At 38.7% G+C, this 9,298-nt stretch overlaps 1 protein-coding gene across 2 annotated transcripts in view; it reads right to left on the bottom strand.

Moving 5' to 3' along the window:
- Positions 1-8,806, bottom strand: part of FRS2 (fibroblast growth factor receptor substrate 2) — a 109,993-nt gene extending 101,187 nt beyond the window's left edge. The window contains exon 1 of one of the 2 annotated variants that reach the window (XM_014538771.1): positions 8,674-8,806. The gene's annotated coding sequence lies outside the window, so the exon portion shown is untranslated. Of the gene's footprint in view, positions 1-7,067; positions 7,150-8,673 lie in introns of those variants that run through there. The other variant, XM_014538774.1, reaches the window with a different exon arrangement.
- Positions 8,807-9,298: the final 492 nt, after the last annotated feature.

The raw sequence follows: 9,298 nt of genomic DNA on the forward strand, positions 1-9,298 counted from the left end.
GCTCAATGCAGGAGCTGCCCCTTGGTGGTCAGTGCGCTCCCACAGGGGGAGCTCCTCTCAGCCACAAGCCAGGCTGATGGCTGCCAGTACAGCAGTGGTGGTGGGAGCCTCTTCCGCCTCCTCAGTAGCACTAAAGATGTCCGACTGCAGCTTAGACCTGCTCCCCACTGGCAAGTGGACATCCCCCAAGGGCTCCCGGGCTGCCAGAGGGATGTCTGATTGCCAGCTTAGGCCCAATCCCCTGGGGAGCGGGCCTAAGCCAGCAGGTGGTCATCCCCTGAGGGGTCCCAGACTGCGAGAGGGCACAGGCTGGGCTGAGGGACACACCCCGCCCCCTGAGTGCACAAATTTTTGTGCACCGGGCCTCTAGTATAAATATAAAATATATAAATAATGTAATTACACTATGTCTATGCTATTTATTCAACAGTCCAAGGTAGTAACAATATAACAGTGAACAAGACACAGATCATATCTAAGTTTACAGTCTGTCTAGTAATTTAAAAGGCAACTATAGCTAGTAAAAAAATCTTAAGAAAACCAAGGTTTAAATTCCAAAGCTACCTCCTATTAGCTATGTCTCTTAGTCTTAGTTTCCAGAACTATAAAAGGTACTATTGTCATGACTATTAAAATAAAATCATAAAAAAAATTATAAAATATAAAAATGGTTGGCAAACTGGAAAGCACTATACAAATGTAAGGTATACTATCACTATACCTAGCTTTTCATTAAGAAAAAAAACAAAACACTCTGATTATCACCCTGCATAATGCTTACTAGTTGCAAGGGGGGGCGGGGGGGGGAGTAATTGTATAGTGAATAAACCAGGTAACATCTTGATCTAACTTAAAATCATTAATGAGGGGCAAATGGACATTATATATATCCACATGTGATATCCTGAGAGGAACACATCACTTTTGTAGTAGTCTGACTAAAGATAAATAAATAGCCTGAATCAAATCACAAGAAAATCAGATCAAATCAGACAAAACCAAATTGAAAAACTTTCTATAAAATAACTGAACTGTATTCTTCAATTAAATGCAAAACAAAGAAAGGCTGAGAAACTCTTCCAAATTAAAGAAGAATAAAGAGAAATAGCAACCAAATATAATACATGATCAAACTGACAGAACTGGAATATAAAATATAGATTAAAGTATCAACGTAACATTTCTGGAATTTGATAACGGTACTTTAACTGCATAAGAAAATATCCTTATTCTTAGGAAATATACCCTGAGGTATAAGAAGTAAAAAGGCATACAACCCATTCTTCAATGATTCACAAAAATAAATGTGTGTGTATATATGCCATAAGACAAATATGACAAAATGTTAAAAATTTATTTATGAGTATGGGTAAAAGGTATAAAAGCATCTACTATATCATTCTTGCAACTTTAAGTTTAAAATTATCTCAAAATAAAAAGTTTAAGAAACAGGATACTAACCTCCACGGATTTAGTTATAAGCTCTAAGCTACACAATTTTAAAGTACTTTTAAAAATTACTCTGTAGCCCTAGCTGGTTTGGTTCAGTGGATAGAGTGTCAGCCTGCAGACCGAAGGGTCCCAGGTTTGATTCCAGTCAAGGGCACATGCCTGGGTTGCAGGCTAGATCCCCAGTGGATGTTTCTATTTCTCTCCCCCACTCCCTTCCTCTCTAAAACCAATAAAGATATAAAATAAAAAATAAATAAAAGAAGTATGTGTCTATTCAGTTTACCTTTAAAAAAATTACTCTGTAAAATTAACAGAGAGAAAGTTCTAAGAAACTTCACATTTAAATTATAAAACAAACAAGAAAGCATAGCACATGAGCAAGAACCAGGAAAAACAGCAGAATCACATCTGCAAAGATATTAGAAAAAATATATAAGATAATATATTTAATAGGTTCATAAGAATCTATTTCTTGAGAACATGATCAAGAAAAGGAGTAATGCTCTGGCCAGGTGGCTCAGTTAGCTGGAGCGTCATCCCATATACCAAAGGTTTCAGGTTTGAATCCCAGTCAGGGCATATATCTAGTGCCCAGTCAGGCCAAGCATGGGAGACAGCCAATCAATGTTTCCTTCTTTCCTTCTTTCTTTCTTCTTCCTTTCTTTCTTTCTTTCTCTCCCTCCTCTCTCTAAAATTAATAAGTATACCCTCCTGTAAGGATTAAAAAGAAAAGGAATAAGACTACAAAAAAGGAGAGTCTTAAAAAGGAACAAAATAAAACTTCTAGAAGTAAAAAAAAAAATATAGTACATGAAACCTTTAAAAACTCAATGAGCCCTAACCGGTTTGGCTCAGTGGATAGAGTGTCAGCCTTCGGACTGAAGGGTCCCGGGTTCGATTCCAGTTAAGGGCATGTACCTTGGTTGCGGGCACATCCCCAGTAGGGAGTATGCAGGAAGGCAGCTGATCGATGTTTCTCTCTCATCAGTGTTTCTGATTCTCTATCCCTCTCCCTTCCTCTCTGTAAAAATCAATAAAATATATTAAAAAAATAAAAATAAAAACTCAATGAACATACTACAACATAAACTTTGAAGATATCATGCTAAGTGAAATAAGTCACACAAAAAAGGACAAATATTGTATGAGGTACCTAAAATAGTCAAATATACAGAGACAAAGTAAAATAGTTGTTGCCAGAGGTTGGTGGAAGGGGGAATGGGGAATTATTAAACACAAATGGTGAGGAGTATAAAGGGCTTCAAAGATGCTGGCAGTGTTCTAAGCTAATTAGTGGTACATGGTAGTTCATTTTATAATTACTTAAATTGTACATATATTATACTGTATGCTTTTGTAATAAAAGTAAATTTTAGGTCCTGGCCAGTGTGGTTCATTGGTTGAGCATTAATCTATGAATCAGGAGGTCATGGTTCGATTCCAGTCAGGGCACATGCCTGGGTTGCAGGCTCGATTCCCAGTAGAAGGCGTACAGGAGGCAGCCAATCAATGGTTCTCTCTTATCATTAATGTTTCTCTCTCTCCCTCTCCCTTCCTCTCTGAAATCAATAAAAATATATTTTAAAATAATAATAAAATTACCTAAACAAAACACTCAAAGGAAACAAATAAGTCTTAATTTTAACAGTCACTTAGGCAAGGTTTGCACCTTAAATTTCCCACACACACACCCTCTAAGTGAACCAGGGAGTCAATAAACTTCTCAGCTAGACAACTGAATATAATTTCAATAAACACTTATGCTAATAACTGGTCTGTGTCCCCAGGAAGACTTCTGTGGCTCCACTTACATAACCCATTATGCAAAGTGCTGAACTATTCTTTCTCTAGAAAGCATTTTGAATACTGATATTTGTAGTACAAGTTTTACTTGCTATGCTAAATTTTAAAAAAGCTTTTCTTGCTGTAACTTCAAGGATCTTTCCTGCAGAAGAGGTAAAAAGGAAAGCCAGTTTCTACTACTCCACTATGTCAAAGGCAAGTTATTTATCTTGATGGCTAATCAACAGAGTAATGACTTATAGCAGCACCCTCAGGCAGCCCCCACGGTTAGCCTGTTTACCCCTGGGACTGTTGAGAAACACAGTTTTCAACAAGTAATTTGGAGCAACTTGTTTGAACTCAACTGAAAACTATCTGAACTATCCCTTGAAATGTGCTGTAATGTAAAAACTTGACAAAATTAAATTCAATGGTGGTGAGAATCACAATCCCTTAGCACAGTGGTTCTCAACCTTGGCTCACATTAGAATCACCTGGGAATCTTTTTAAAATCCTGATTTCCAGGCCTCATCCTCGGGAAATTCTGCTTCTTTGTTATGGGGTGGGGCCACAACATTAGTAACAAAGAAACAGAATTTCCGGAGGATGAGGCCCAGAAATCAGGATTTTAAAAAGATTCCCAGGAGATTCTAATGTGCAGCCAAGGTTGAGAACCACTGCCTTAGCGTAATACAAGGGCAGACTACCACAAATCTAACTTGAATATGCATAAATATGTTGAATGTACTCTCCCCCAAACCCCTGGTTCTGTTTAAACCAAGATTATCAGATTTCATAGAACCAAAAATCTTAAAAAATCAAAGGTACCACCTTTATTTTGCCAAGGACATTTAAAAAGAAAATAATTGCCAATTACCATCACCATTATTTCATAAAAGAACTAATATGCTTACACCAAAAATGATAAAAGATAATTTTAGAAAAAATCTTTTAAATTCAATAGATTTAGCTTTCAGAGAAGCTAACTCATTCTCATTCTCACTTCAGACAAGTGAAAACGTTGTCATGGACTGACACCACTCCACAGTGCAGCATTTGGGAATGACAGGTCTAAGCAACTAACTCCCACTTGAAGAAAGAAAGCAGCAGTAGGGCATGCCCACACAAAATATTCAATAATGAGGAAACAGAGGCTTGGAGGGGTTTAGGGACTCTCCCAAGGTCACAGACCAAGAATTTGACACAGGTCTGTCTAATTCCAGAATCAGAGTTCCTAACCATTATACTAAGTTTCCTCTAATATTCTTCCAGTGCTATAAAGATCCACCCTAATCCAGTCACCTTTGTGACCAATGACAACCGAGGAATTTCCAAGACAGCTGGTGGGAGTGAGAGGTATACTGCCTGGCCATCATTCAGACTGAAGCTAAATGGAACTCCTGACCTTTGCCTCATTAATACCAGGCTCACTGCAACTAAGCCAACCAGCCCAGACAAAGCACACAAACCCCCTGCCTCCAACAACATTGACACAGGGCTCTTAGGATATTCCCACGTGCCTGTAATATAGTGAAAAACATATTCCTGAAAAACAAAACAACATATTAATTTCAAGAAGGAAACAAACACTTCCATAGTAACTCAGTCTAAAATTAACAAAACTTTCCCTCAAAAAGTTACAACTGTAAGCCTCATTCTGCAAACTATAACAGTCTTCTACACATTAATACACAGATTCCCCCTATTTAAATATCTAAACAGAAAACCACACAATTTTATAATTCCATAGTTCTTAAAGTTTCCAAATTAGACTTTACATATGTATCATTACCTGATGGTTAAAAGTATCTTATCATTCTTTCCCTCTAAGATACAAAAATATTACAGGCAAAACCATTCATGTTAATCAAAAGTACTTATTAAAAAATTAGAAGAAAAACATGTAACTAAATGCCATTTTCTATGAAAGGCACTATTAGCAGCCAGTAGTAATAGAGGGTACAAAAATTATCTTTGAATATTTAGGGGTTCTTGGTATTGAAACCAAAATTGAAAGTCATACATACAAATAAACAGAATACGGTATCAGAGATTTGCTTCCAAATCCTCACATATCACTTGCCAGCAAGTGTCCAAAATAAACAACCAAACAGCTCTTAAGTGACCAAAGTTTGATAGTCAGGACCAAATGAGTGTGAAATAGTTTGTCCTCCCTGAAATAGGGCAATGATAGCATAGTATTCTTGAAAGCAATGGCAAGAAAATTTTATTCCCAATTGGATTTTCTATCCTTTTTTTTTTTTTTTAAGAGAGAGAGATCGATTTGTTATTCAACTCCTGATCGAACCCACAACCTTGGCATATTGGAATGACGCTCTGACCAACTGAGAACGCGGCCAGGGCCCCACTTGAATTTTCAATAATCAGATTCTTTCTATCCTATCTGAATCTGCAATATAAGGGAGCAGTACACAGATTATCAAGTATTTTACCCACTATATAAAATTATCTTCTTAGGGTCTTTTCCTTCTCTTTTAAACAGATGCCATCTAAGAGAATTTTTTCTTTCCCCTCTAAACTCTCCCTTCTTTCATCTCCTTATACAGACTCAACAAGTACATGTATTATTTTCTACACGGGTTTAATACATGCCTAGCACTGCCCTCTAGCATGAACTACAAACCCACTTTTACAAAAGCCTCTGGGCATTTCCAGTGTTTGGCAAGTATATAAAAAACATATTCAACAAAACTGATCTCATTAAGCATCCCCTTCCCCATATTTCTAGTACTGGTACCACCATTGCCATCACTCACATTTAAAATAAGTATAGCCTTCAACTTCAACTTCCTCCAAACCTTTCCCAACAATCCTTCCTTCCACTACCTACTAAATCATCCCAATGCCATGACGCTTGCCCAGTATTTATACTACTGTCGATCCTTGAGCAGTGTGGGGGTTAGGGGCACCAACAAATCCCCAAAAGTTGAAAAACCACGTGTAACTTTTGACTCCCCCAAATCTGAATAGCCTGTTGACCAAAATTGTTATCAATAACATAAACAGCTGACTAACATAAAGGGTGGGGCAAAAGTAGGTTTACAGTTGTTCATATGGAAAATAAAATAAATAATACAAGAATAAACTGTTTTATATATACACAACTGTATGGAAAATAATACAATAATTGTAACAAAAAAGTAAACTAGAGAAAAGAAAATGTTAAGAAATTTCATTTACAGTACTCTATATATTTATTGCATATAAATGATACCACACAGTTGCAACCCATGTTTTTCAAGGGTCAACTCTATATATTGAAAGTCAGCTTTCTACAACAAAAAGTTCTACACACTACACTTTTAGACCTTAGAAGTTTCTCATTACCTCCCAAGTGTTGAACTCCTAAGTACAGCATTTAAACATGTTCCAGCTCCAAAGTAAATTTCAAACCTCAGCCCGACTGGTGTGGCTCAGTGGTTGAGCATTGAGCTATGAACCAGGAGGTCACGGTTTGATTCCCCGTCAGGGAACATGGCAAGGTTGGGGGCTCCTTCCCCAGTGTGGGGTGTGCAGGAGGCAGCCGATCAATGATTCTCTCATCATTGATGTTTATTTCTCTCTCTCTCCATCTCCCTTCCTCTCTGAAATCAATGAAAATATATTTTAAAAATAAATAAATTTCAAACCTCAACCCTTATTCTCCAAAATGAACATTCTATTCTAGGTAACCTGGTCCACTAACTTTTCTCTGAGTACACCATGAGCTTCTCCCTCCTCCACACCTGTGCTCACATCATTCCCTTTATTGAAAAAGCCTTCTTCATCCACCTATTCCCAACACCTAAATTTTTGTCTGAGAAAAGTCTTACCCTCTGTAAAGTTGAACTCAGGTTACCAGTTTATTGGAAGATAGCATGATGTAGTGGAAACACACAGGCATGGCACTGGGCAGATCTGGATTCAAAATAGGGCTCAGTTACCTGCTAGCTACATTGTCCCCAACTAGCAGAGAGCCTGGTGCTCACTTAGTGCTCAATAAATAATAGTTTCAGAGTTAATTTCAGAAGTATTACTGTACCTCCACTACTCTCCATAATTACTGCAGCTAAAAATGAACCCATTTTCCTTTCAAACAACTCCAAACTTTACATCAAACCTATACATGTACATATATTTTTTTATGTAGTAAATGTTTATGCAGATATCTTCCATCCCCTCCTAGATTTCAAATTCCTAAAGACAGAAGGCTTCATCTCTGTACCCTATAAAGCCTAATAATGCTTTTCATGAAGCACACACTACCACCAGCAATTAGAAAAAATTGTTTAATATACTTAAACAATACAATTCATCTCTTCATGACTTGTGACACATCATTACCAAAACATAATTCTTAGTTGTTAGGGCTATATCTTTATTTGTTCAGTACATGGCTATCTAACATAGCAAATGTTCAATATCAGTTGAATTGACTTGAATAATATAACTTACAATGCAAATGTTCAGTATCTGCTGAATTGACTTGAATACAATAAGATTTCCAGTGCCTAAGAAAAAGATTTTCCCAAGCATCTTTTTCTGCCATTACAATTGTTGAAACATTTCCCTTCAAAACACATTAACTACCATCAGTACGGATCCATGACCATATCTAACTTGACTCCTTTTCCACATTCTCTCAATTATAATACTCCAACCGTAAGCTCTATCTAAACAAGTAACCACTTCAAATGGTTAAGAATCTACAGCTTCTATTTAAATGTAAATGTCAGTCAACTAACCTTTCCTCCACAATCTTTTCTAGGAACTTAAAAAATCATCCACCCTCTGCCTGTTCAAGAGCAACAATCCTGAAATAACTTTTCTTTTGCATAGGAGAGCTCCCTGAACTTGTCACTTCAGTCTGTTTTCCCTAATTCCTATTACCTCCCCTGTCAGCGGTGGGAGGAGAATGAGATAAGTACCCAAATACCTACAGTATAAGTCCTAATAGAAGCACCAGGTGAAAAACGCAGGAAAGTGTCACTTGCTTCACAACGGTGGCTTGTGTGCACTTTACACTGCAAAAACACTGGTCACTGCTGATAGTCAAATTCTGCAGTCACTGCACTCCCCTATGATCATAACTGAAACATCACTATTAAATGTGGAAAACCCTCATTTCCTACAAACCTTTCATCTGTTTATTATCTAAATCTATTCATTAAAGATACCTACTTTACTTTTTCTTTTAGGAAATCCTCAATGTATCTGCGCTAAGCACTTCATAATAGAAGCTTTTTAAATAAATAAAAACGATCACCTGTGCCCATCAGTGTGCACTCTCTGCATTGCAACAACAGCTGTAACAGTATAGGGAACCTCTCGGGAGTTACGGAGAACAATTCTCCTTTAAAAGTTATGGAAAATGACAGTTCCATACATGAAGTCTATACAAACTTCGGGGGGAACGGAGAGACTAATAATTCTCCAAACCTCTGCGATCCATTCGTGCAACAACCGCAGACTGAACTCATTACACAACCGTAACTTCAAATAGCCACAGGAACGAGGAATACAGATTAGAGAACAGCATCGTTTTGTGCTTCTGCAAGAAAATAAGGAAACGTATCTGAACCGATTTTCCTCAAGTTGTTTGTTAAGAAGCGACTTGAACAATAGGTTGAGCAAGCTTTCCAGTCGCTGAAGATCGCGGGAGGCACGCCGGTGCCACACTGACCTACCCAGAACCGGTCCCAAGCGCGGTCCACGTCGAACCCGGGCAACCCCCAAGCGCGTCGGGTGGAAGCGCTTGGCAAAGACCTCGGGCATCTCCACCCGCATCGCCCCGCCCTGGGGCTGAGGGGACGACACCTCGGCGACCCGGGCTAAGAACCAGCCCGAAGGCAGACCCACAAGACGAAAATGTGGGGGACTCGGTCCCGAGATTGAGTCCGGCGTCCAGGTCCCCAGCCCCACGCCGGCGGGACACAGAAAACCAAATGTGGGAGGCCGTGAGAAGATGTGGGGGCGCAGAAAAGAGGGGATCGGGGGGACCGAGGCCCAGCCCATTCCCACTCTCCAGTCCCAGCAGCAACAACAGCTCCGGGAACCCGGTCCC

This window comes from Myotis brandtii, unplaced genomic scaffold (genome assembly GCF_000412655.1).
Source record: "Myotis brandtii unplaced genomic scaffold, ASM41265v1 scaffold1044, whole genome shotgun sequence".
Classification (NCBI taxonomy): domain Eukaryota; kingdom Metazoa; phylum Chordata; class Mammalia; order Chiroptera; family Vespertilionidae; genus Myotis; species Myotis brandtii.